The sequence below is a fragment of the Cherax quadricarinatus genome, chromosome 26 (assembly GCF_038502225.1).
Source record: "Cherax quadricarinatus isolate ZL_2023a chromosome 26, ASM3850222v1, whole genome shotgun sequence".
NCBI lineage: Eukaryota > Metazoa > Arthropoda > Malacostraca > Decapoda > Parastacidae > Cherax > Cherax quadricarinatus.
Window position 1 is genome coordinate 3,108,876 of NC_091317.1, and position 10,000 is coordinate 3,118,875.

A 10,000-nucleotide genomic window follows, 5' to 3' on the forward strand; every position below is an offset into this window, starting at 1 on the left:
TCTCTCTCTCTCTCTCTCTCTTTCTCTTACTCTAATTCCCATTTCAGGGATTAAATTTAGTATTCTTGACTGGTGGTAAACAGGTTACGTCCAGCCTTAATGACCCTCATGTAGTCGACAGGCTTAAAACCCCATTAACCAATTATTTCTTCTTCTTTCTTCTTCTTCTTCTCTTCTTCTCTTCTTCTTCTTCTTTCTCTCTCTCTCTCTCTCTCTCTCTCTCTCTCTCTCTCTGTGTCTCTCCTGGTGACGTGAATCAGGGAGTTAATACCAGAGAAGCGGCTGTGTGTACTGGGTCGGGTTGTGTAGTGGTAATGGACGGGTCATGTACCGGTCCCCAGGGCAAGAGGGGAGAAACCAGGGCGAGGGAGGGAAGGGGACGATTAATGTGAGAGGGGAGATGGGAGGGAGAGTGATGGAAGGGGTAGGAGATGTTACCTAGACGGTGTATTATGTATGACTCAGCAGCTGACTTGAACGCCCACAGCAGCTGACACAAACGCCCACTGCAGCTAACACGAACACCCACAGCAGCTAACATGAACACCCACAGCAGCTAACACGAACGCCCACAGCAGCTAACACGAATGCCCACAGCAGCTAACATGAACGCCCACAGCAGCTAACACGAACGACCACTGCAGCTGACATGAACGCCCACTGCAGCTGACATGAACGCCCACTGCAGCTGACATGAACTCCCACTGCAGCTGACATGAACGCCCACAGTAGCTGACATGAACGCCCACAGCAGCTGACATGAACGCCAACAGCAGCTGACATAAACGCCCACAGCAGCTGACATGAACGCCGACAGCAGCTGACATGAACGCCCACTGCAGCTGACATGAACGCCCACTGCAGCTGACATGAACGCCCATAGCAGCTGACATGAACGCCCACTGCAGCTGACATGAACGCCCACTGCAGCTGACATGAACGCCCACAGCAGCTGACATGAACGCCCACAGCAGCTGACATGAACGCCCACACTACACATCAACCATTCTCCCCAACAAATCTCTCCCCAAACCCCTTTTTCCAACACCTTTCTCCCATTTATAAATAGAGTATCTTTGTCTAAACGTTTCAGAGAGAGAGAGAGAGAGAGAGAGAAGGTAAGCTAGCTGGAGATAATTGCAGATCTTGAGATGACCTTGGAGACGTCTCCACCTTCCTTCAAACAGTTCCTTTTTCTCTCTCTCTCTCTCTCTCTGCTAAAAACTTCCTCACGGAAGGATGCAGCGGGACGACCTTAATAGGCGCCTTGATCAGTCGAGAGTGCAGGCATGGCACCATGATGGTAATTAGCATCTAACATTGCCTCTTCTTGTCGCTGTCAATGGAACATTTTCATAAAAAAAAGAGAAAATATTCAATTATGGCAGCAGCATAATGCCAGACACACGATGACCGATACACAATTCCCAGCACAATATCCTCTGCACAATATCCCCACACAATACTATGTAATGTTACACAATACATCCACACAATAGTATGTATATGTTACACAATATCTTTACACAATACTATGCATGTTACACAATACCCCCACACAATACTATGTATATTGCACAATACCCCTCACCCACAATACAGTACATGTTGTACAGTACCCTCAAACAATACTATATATATGCTGCACAATGCCCCCACACAATATCTACTGAAGAATGCCCTCACACAATGTGTGCCGCACAATATCACCACACAGTATCTGCCGCAGAGTATCTGCCACACAGTATCTGCCACACAATCTCATCACACAGTATCTGCCACACAATATCACCACACAGTATCTGCCACACAGTACCACCACACAGTATCTGCCACACAATATCACCACACAGTATCTGCCACACAATATCATCACACAGTATCTGCCACACAATATCATCACACAGTATCTGCCACACAATATCATCACACAGTATCTGCCACACAATATCACCACACAGTATCTGCCACACAGTACCACCACACAGTATCTGCTACACAATATCACCACACAGTATCTATACAATATCATCACACAGTACCTGCCACACAATATCACCACACAGTATCTGCCACACAGTACCACCACACAGTATCTGCCACACAATATCACCACACAGTATCTGCCACACAATATCATCACACAGTATCTGCCACACAATATCACCACACAGTATCTGCCACACAGTACCACCACACAGTATCTGCCACACAATATCACCACACAGTATCTGCCACACAGTACCACCACAAAGTATCTGCTGCACAGTACCACCACACAGTATCTGCCACACAATATCACCACACAGTATCTGCCACACAATATCATCACACAGCATCTGCCACACAATATCATCACACAGTATCTGCCACACAATATCATCACACAGAATCTGACACACAATATCACCACACAGTATCTGCCACACAGTACCACCACACAGTATCTGCCACACAATATCACCACACAGTATCTGCCACACAATATCATCACACAGTATCTGCCACACAATATCACCACACAGTATCTGCCACACAGTACCACCACACAGTATCTGCCACACAATATCACCACACAGTATCTGCCACACAGTACCACCACACAGTATCTGCTACACAATATCACCACACAGTATCTGCCACACAGTACCACCACAAAGTGGCTGCTGCACAGTACCACCACACAGTATCTGCCACACAATATCACCACACAGTATCTGCCACACAGCACCACCACACAGTATCCGCTACACAATATCACCACACATTATCTGCCACACAATATCACCACACAGTATCTGCCACACAATATCACCACACAGTATCTGCCACACAGTACCACCACACAGTATCTGTCACACAATATCACCACACAGTATCTGCCACACAATATCATTACACAGTATCTGCCACACAGTACCACCACACAGTAGCTGCTACACAATATCACCACACAGTATCTGCCACACAATATCATCACACAGTATCTGCCACACAATATCACCACACAATATCTGCCACACAGTACCACCACACAGTATCTGCCACACAGTGCCACCACACAGAACCTGCCACACAATATCACCACACAGTATCTGCCACACAATATCATCACACAGTATTTGCCACACAGTACCATCACACAGTAGCTGCCACACAATATCACCACACAATATCTGCCGCAGAGTACCACCACAAAGTATCTGCTGCACAGTACCACCACACAGTATCTGCCACACAATATCACCACACATATCTGCCACACAATATCACCACACAGTATCTGCCACACAGTACCACCCCACACTATCTGCCACACAATATCACCACACATATCTGCCACACAATATCACCACACAGTATCTGCCACACAATATCACCACACAGTATCTGCCACACAATATCACCACATAGTATCTGCCACACAGTACCACCACACAGTATCTGCCGCATAATATCATCACACAATATCTGCCACACAGTACCACCACACAGTATCTGCCGCACAATATCATCACACAGTATCTGCCACGCAATATCACCACACAGTGTCTGCCACACAATATCACCACATAGTATCTGCCGCACAATATCATCACACAGTATCTGCCACACAGTACCACCACACAGTATCTGCCACACAGTACCACCACACAGTATCTGTCACACAATATCACCACACAGTATCTGCCACACAGTACCACCACACAGTATCTGCCACACAGTACCACCACACAGTATCTGCCACACAATATCACCACACAGTATCTGCCACACAATATCACCACACAGTATCTGCCATACAGTACCACCACACAGTATCTGCCACACAATATCACCACACAGTATCTGCCACACAATATCACCACACAGTATCTGCCACACAGTACCACCACACAGTATCTGCCACACAATATCACCACACAGTATCTGCCACACAATATCATCACACAGTACCTGCCACACAATATCATCACACAGTATCTGCCACACAATATCACCACACAGTATCTGGCACACAATATCACAGTATCTGCCACACAATATCATCACACAGTATCTGCCACACAATATCATCACACAGTATCTGCCACACAATATCACCACACAGTATCTGCCACACAGTACCACCACACAGTATCTGCCACACAATATCACCACACAGTATCTGCCACACAATATCACACAGTATCTGCCACACAATATCACCACACAGTATCTGCCACACAGTACCACCACACAGTAGCTGCCACACAATATCACCACACAATATCTGCCGCACAGTACCACCACAATGTATCTGCTGCACAGTACCACCACACAGTATCTGCCACACAATATCACCACACAGTATCTGCCACACAATATCACCACACAGTATCTGCCACTCAATATCACCACACTGTATCTGCCTCACAATATCACCACATAGTATCTGCCACACAGTACCACCACACAGTATCTGCCGCACAACATCATCGCACAATATCTGCCACACAGTACCACCTCACAGTATCTGCCGCACAATATCATCACACAGTATCTGCCACACAATATCACCACACAGTATCTGCCACACAATATCACCACATAGTATCTGCCGCACAATATCATCACACAGTATCTGCCACACAGTTCCACCACACAGTATCTGCCACACAGTACCACCACACAGTATCTGTAACACAATATCACCACACATTATCTGCCACACAGTACCACCACACAGTATCTGCCACACAGTACCACCACACAGTATCTGCCACACAACATCACCACACAGTATCTGCCACACAATATCACCACACAGTATCTGCCATACAGTACCACCACACAGTATCTGCCACACAATATCACCACACAGTATCTGCCACACAATATCACCACACAGTATCTGCCACACAGTACCACCACACAGTATCTGCCACACAGTACCACCACACAGTATCTGCCACACAATATCACCACACAGTATCTGCCACACAATATCACCACACAGTATCTGCCACACAGCACCACCACACAGTAGCTGCCACACAATATCACCACACGTATCTGCTACACAAGATCAGCCATCACCATACAGCATCTGCACACAGTACCACCCACACATCTACACAATATCACCACACAGTATCTGCCACACAATATCATCACACAGTACCTGCCACACAATATCACCACACAGTATCCGCCACACAGTACCACCACACAGTATCTGCTACACAATATCACCACTCAGTATCTGCCACACAATATCATCACACAGTATCTGCCACACAATATCACCACACAGTATCTGCCACACAGTACCACCACACAGTATCTGCCACACAGTACCACCACACAGTATCTGCCACACAATATCATCACACAGTATCTGCCACACAGTACAACCACACAGTAGCTGCTACACAATATCACCACACAGTATCTGCCACACAGTACCATCACACAGTAGCTGCCACACAATATCACCACACAATATCTGCCGCAGAGTACCACCACAAAGTATCTGCTGCACAGTACCACCACACAGTATCTGCCACACAATATCACCACGCAGTATCTGCCACTCAATATCACCACACAGTATCTGCCACAAAATATCACCACATAGTATCTGCCACACAGTACCACCACACAGTTTCTGCCGCACAATATCATCACATAGTATCTGCCACACAATATCATCACACAGTAGCTGCCACACAGTATCACCACATAGTATCTGCCGCACAATATCATCACACAGTATCTACCACACAATATCACCACACAATACCACACATCAGCACACGCACAAACGACAACTTAACCACTTCATGTGTATAAGACTTGGAGTCCCGCCAGCCACTTGGCGAGACTCAAGAATACGTATCACGAAATCTCAATAACACAACTTAGAAACAAATGACGGAACACGGGGAATCGAACCCATGGCCAGGTGAGTCCTCAGACTCACAGGCCAGTGGATTCGACCACCTTCCCCCCCGTTCTGGGGTTTATTTGACGAGGGACAGTGACGGGACCCTAGTGATGGGAGAACCCAGTTTTCGCAGGCATCGTTACCTTGAATCATCTTAGTCGCCATTTCGGACACCATGAAGGGGATTAATTATTAAATTATTGTAAATTAATCTAAAATGTATTTAGCTGGATTAAGCTTAATTAAATTGTATTTGTTATAATAAGGTTAGGTAAGTTTTCTAAGGTTCTTTTGGTACAAAATTATTAATTTTTACATTAACATAAATTAAAAAAATATATCTTTAAACGTATAGGAGAATATTTTAGAAAAGACTTAATTTTAAATGAGTTCTTGCTAAATGACCAGTTTTACCTATTCATACGACACACACACACACACACACACACACACACACACACACACACACATATATATATATATATATATATATATATATATATATATATATATATATATATATTATATATATATATATATATATATATATATATATATATATATATATATATATATATATTAATATATATATATATATATATATATATATATATATATATATATATATATATATATATATATATTATATATATATACATATATTAGAGTTAGTTCAACTAGACATATCTTGAATTAGTGAAAGGAGTTACTGGCGCCATCTGGATCACTTGTTCAATACAATTTATCAGTCAAGCTTGACTGGTCAGCACAAATTGTTTTATGTGTCAGAAACTGTGATAATAAGTTAGTGAAGGGTAAAATACAGGGTATTTTGAGGGAGGACAGTAGCTAGATGTTGCCTAGAACACTCGCTACCTCACTCCACCACTCACTAAACCCATGCTACGTCCATGTGGACCGTCAAGGAGCAATCTGACGTCATGTGATGATTGATGTTTGTTATTCGAGTGAGCCAGGGAGATCACGTGACAACGACGTAAGTCAGCTGTGAATAGTAGTAGAAGTGGGTGGTTTTGAACTGGTCACCACCAGTTCTAACCGGTGTTGACCAGAAGTAGGACCACTAGTACATGCAGCTTCGTTAGTGGTAGTGGAGTAACAAGAGTAGTTAAAAGTAGTAATTGTACTAATTTCATAGAAGTAAATGTAGCCCACATCTTTCATCCCGTTTTATCCATCTTGTAAATTCTACGACAATTTTTTTTCCAGTACTGTATGGCTTATTGTTTTCTCCTGTTTTAATATCGGCAGTGGCTGGAGGCACTGGAGGGCGGTGAGAGAGCCTTCTTCTTTTCAATTTTGACTCCCACCCCTAGATAACACACGCTAGTCCTTAATCCAGGCAGAGGTACATAATTCTCCTCAGCAGAGAGTCAAAATATGGACTTGGAAGTCCTGTGCTATCTTTCTTTTGTACTCCCATGAGGTGTAGTCAGCAACTGTAGCAAAATTCTCAGTCTCGTCGTACAAAAACAACTCAACAATAGTCATCGTGAGAGGACGATGAGCGTTCACGAAACTGTGCGAGACCTCACCAACCTTTGCAACGAAGCTCCTAATGTTGGCAGCCAGGATGCTGATGGACTGACTCCTCGTGTCTGTGTAAGTATTGAATAATATGTGTGTTGGTGAAGCGTCCTTGAGACAGGCAGGAGGGAGGAGCGGCCGGGTGAGGCTTGTTTCCACCTTCTCAGACATCCCTCTGGTTTGTTCCGATATTAAATTTCCAAGGAACCGTTGATCCTGTCTACCCGGTTACCTTTGGTTCGACAATAATCGCCTTGATGTCCTCTCTTATAGCAACAATTAGATCTGATGTCCTTCAGACAGCTGTCAATAGTATGGCAACTTCTATGAGAGCTGGAACACTGCCTTGGTGCCTGGAAGGGAGATGCTCCAGTGTGGCATCTTCAGTGACAGCTGGAACACTGCCTTGGTGCCTGGAAGGGAGATGTTCTAGTGTGGCACCTTCAGTGACAGCTGGAACACTGCCTTGGTGCTTGGAAGGGAGATGTTACGGTCACTGCACCTCTTGTGTTTCACTGCTGATTCGACACTCATTTCCTTGTATGTTCTGATGTTGAGTTTGCTGATTATGTTTCAGCTGAACTGATGAGTACGTGGCAGGTGGGTGTCTGCCAGTTGCTATGTCGATGACCGATGACAAGTGGATGTCTGCCAGTTGTTGTGTCGATGACAGGTGGGTGTCTGCCAGTTGCTGTGTTGATGATAGGTGGGTGTCTGCCAGTTGCTGTGTTGATGATAGGTGGGTGTCTGCCAGTTGCTGTGTTGATGATAGGTGGGTGTCTGCCAGTTGCTGTGTTGATGATAGGTGGGTGTCTGCCAGTTGCTGTGTAGATGATAGGTGGTTGTCTTACATGGGCTGCGTCGGCGGCAGGTGGGTGAATTACAGTGGCTGTGTCGGCGGCAGGTGGGTGTCTTACAGAAGTTGTGTCGGCGGCAGGTGGATGTCTGCCAGGGGCTGTGTTAGCGGCAGAGACGGCAGTGGCTGGCTTCCTTGTCCTCTTCAAGTTCATTTCCACGTCCCTGAACCAACCTTCAGATATTTCCCTACTGCTCCTGGTGGAGAGGAATCTCAATCTCTCTCTCTCTCTCTCCCTCTCTCTCTCTCTCTCTCTCTCTCTCTCTCTCTCTCTCTCTCTACACAGGGTTTGACAAGGTTAAGGATCCCTAGCTTTATTGACAGCTATATTACAGGTTAAGGATTCCTAACTTTATTGGCAAGCTAAGAGCTGTTACCTACATCAGCTCATTTGAAAGCATTTTTATTGTTATGAGACATACAAGTACGGGACATGATGAAGTTGGAGCCATCTGTGGACTAGCATTTTCATTTGATCAACTGACTATCTCGTTGACATCATTATGCTGTATGAATGTGTTCCATACTCGAGTCATCCTGGGTATGTATGATCTCAGATGGAGTGATGTTCTGGAGAAGGGTACAGCCAGAGTGAAGTTGCTGCTTTCTGCCCGTCTTGTGGCATAAAAGCTTGTTTCACGCTGTCCTCGAAGTGGATCCAAGTGTGGTACTTTGACAATATTGGCCTTGTACATAACAGTAAGGCCACCCACATCCCTCCTATGTTGAAGGCTCTCTCCTCTCACTCCTCACTCTCTCTCTCACTCTCTGTCACTCTCTCTCTCTCTCTCTCTCTCTCTCTCTCTCTCTCTCTCTCTCTCTCTCTCTCTCTCTCTCTCTCTCTCTCTCTCTCTCTCTCTCTCTCTCCTCTCTCTCTCTCTCTCTCTCTCTCTCTCTCTCTCTCTCCTCTCTCTCTCTCTCTCTCTCTCTCTCTCTCTCTCTCTCTCTCTCTCTCTCTCTCTCTCTCTCTCTCTCTCTCTCTCTCCCTCTCTCTCTCTCTCTCTCTCTCTCTCTCTCTCTCTCTCTCTCTCTCTCTCTCTCTCTCTCTCACACACTCTCTCTCTCTCTCTCTCTCTCTCTCTCTCTCTCTCTCTCTCTCTCTCTCTCTCTACACAGGGTTTGACAAGGTTAAGGATCCCTAGCTTTATTGACAGCTATATTACAGGTTAAGGATTCCTAACTTAATTGGCAAGCTAAGAGCTGTTACCTACATCAGCTCATTTGAAAGCATTTTTATTGTTATGAGACATACAAGTACGGGACAGGATGAAGTTGGAGCCATCTGTGGGCAAGCATTTTCATTTGATCAACTGACTTTATCTCGTTGACATCATTATGCTGTACGAATGTGTTCCATACTCGAGTCATCCTGGGTATGTATGATCTCAGATGGAGTGATGTTCTGGAGAAGGGTACAGCCAGAGAAGTTGCTGCTTTCTGCCCGTCTTGTGGCATAAAAGCTTGTTTCACGCTGTCCTCGAAGTGGATTCAAGTGTGGTATTTTGACAATATTGGCCTTGTACATAACAGTAAGGCCACCCACATCCCTCCTATGTTGAAGGCTCTGCTGAAATGACAGATCTATCCAGGATGGGTCCAGGCGAGAGATGAGACGTCTTGCTCTGTTCTCTACTCTGTCAAGCAGTCGCAGATGAGAGGGGGGCAGG

The 10,000-nt window shown here is 45.2% G+C and overlaps 1 protein-coding gene across 1 annotated transcript in view; it reads left to right on the plus strand.

Moving 5' to 3' along the window:
- Positions 1-10,000, plus strand: part of LOC128691547 (uncharacterized) — a 200,492-nt gene that overhangs the window by 97,370 nt on the left and 93,122 nt on the right. The window lies entirely within an intron of this gene.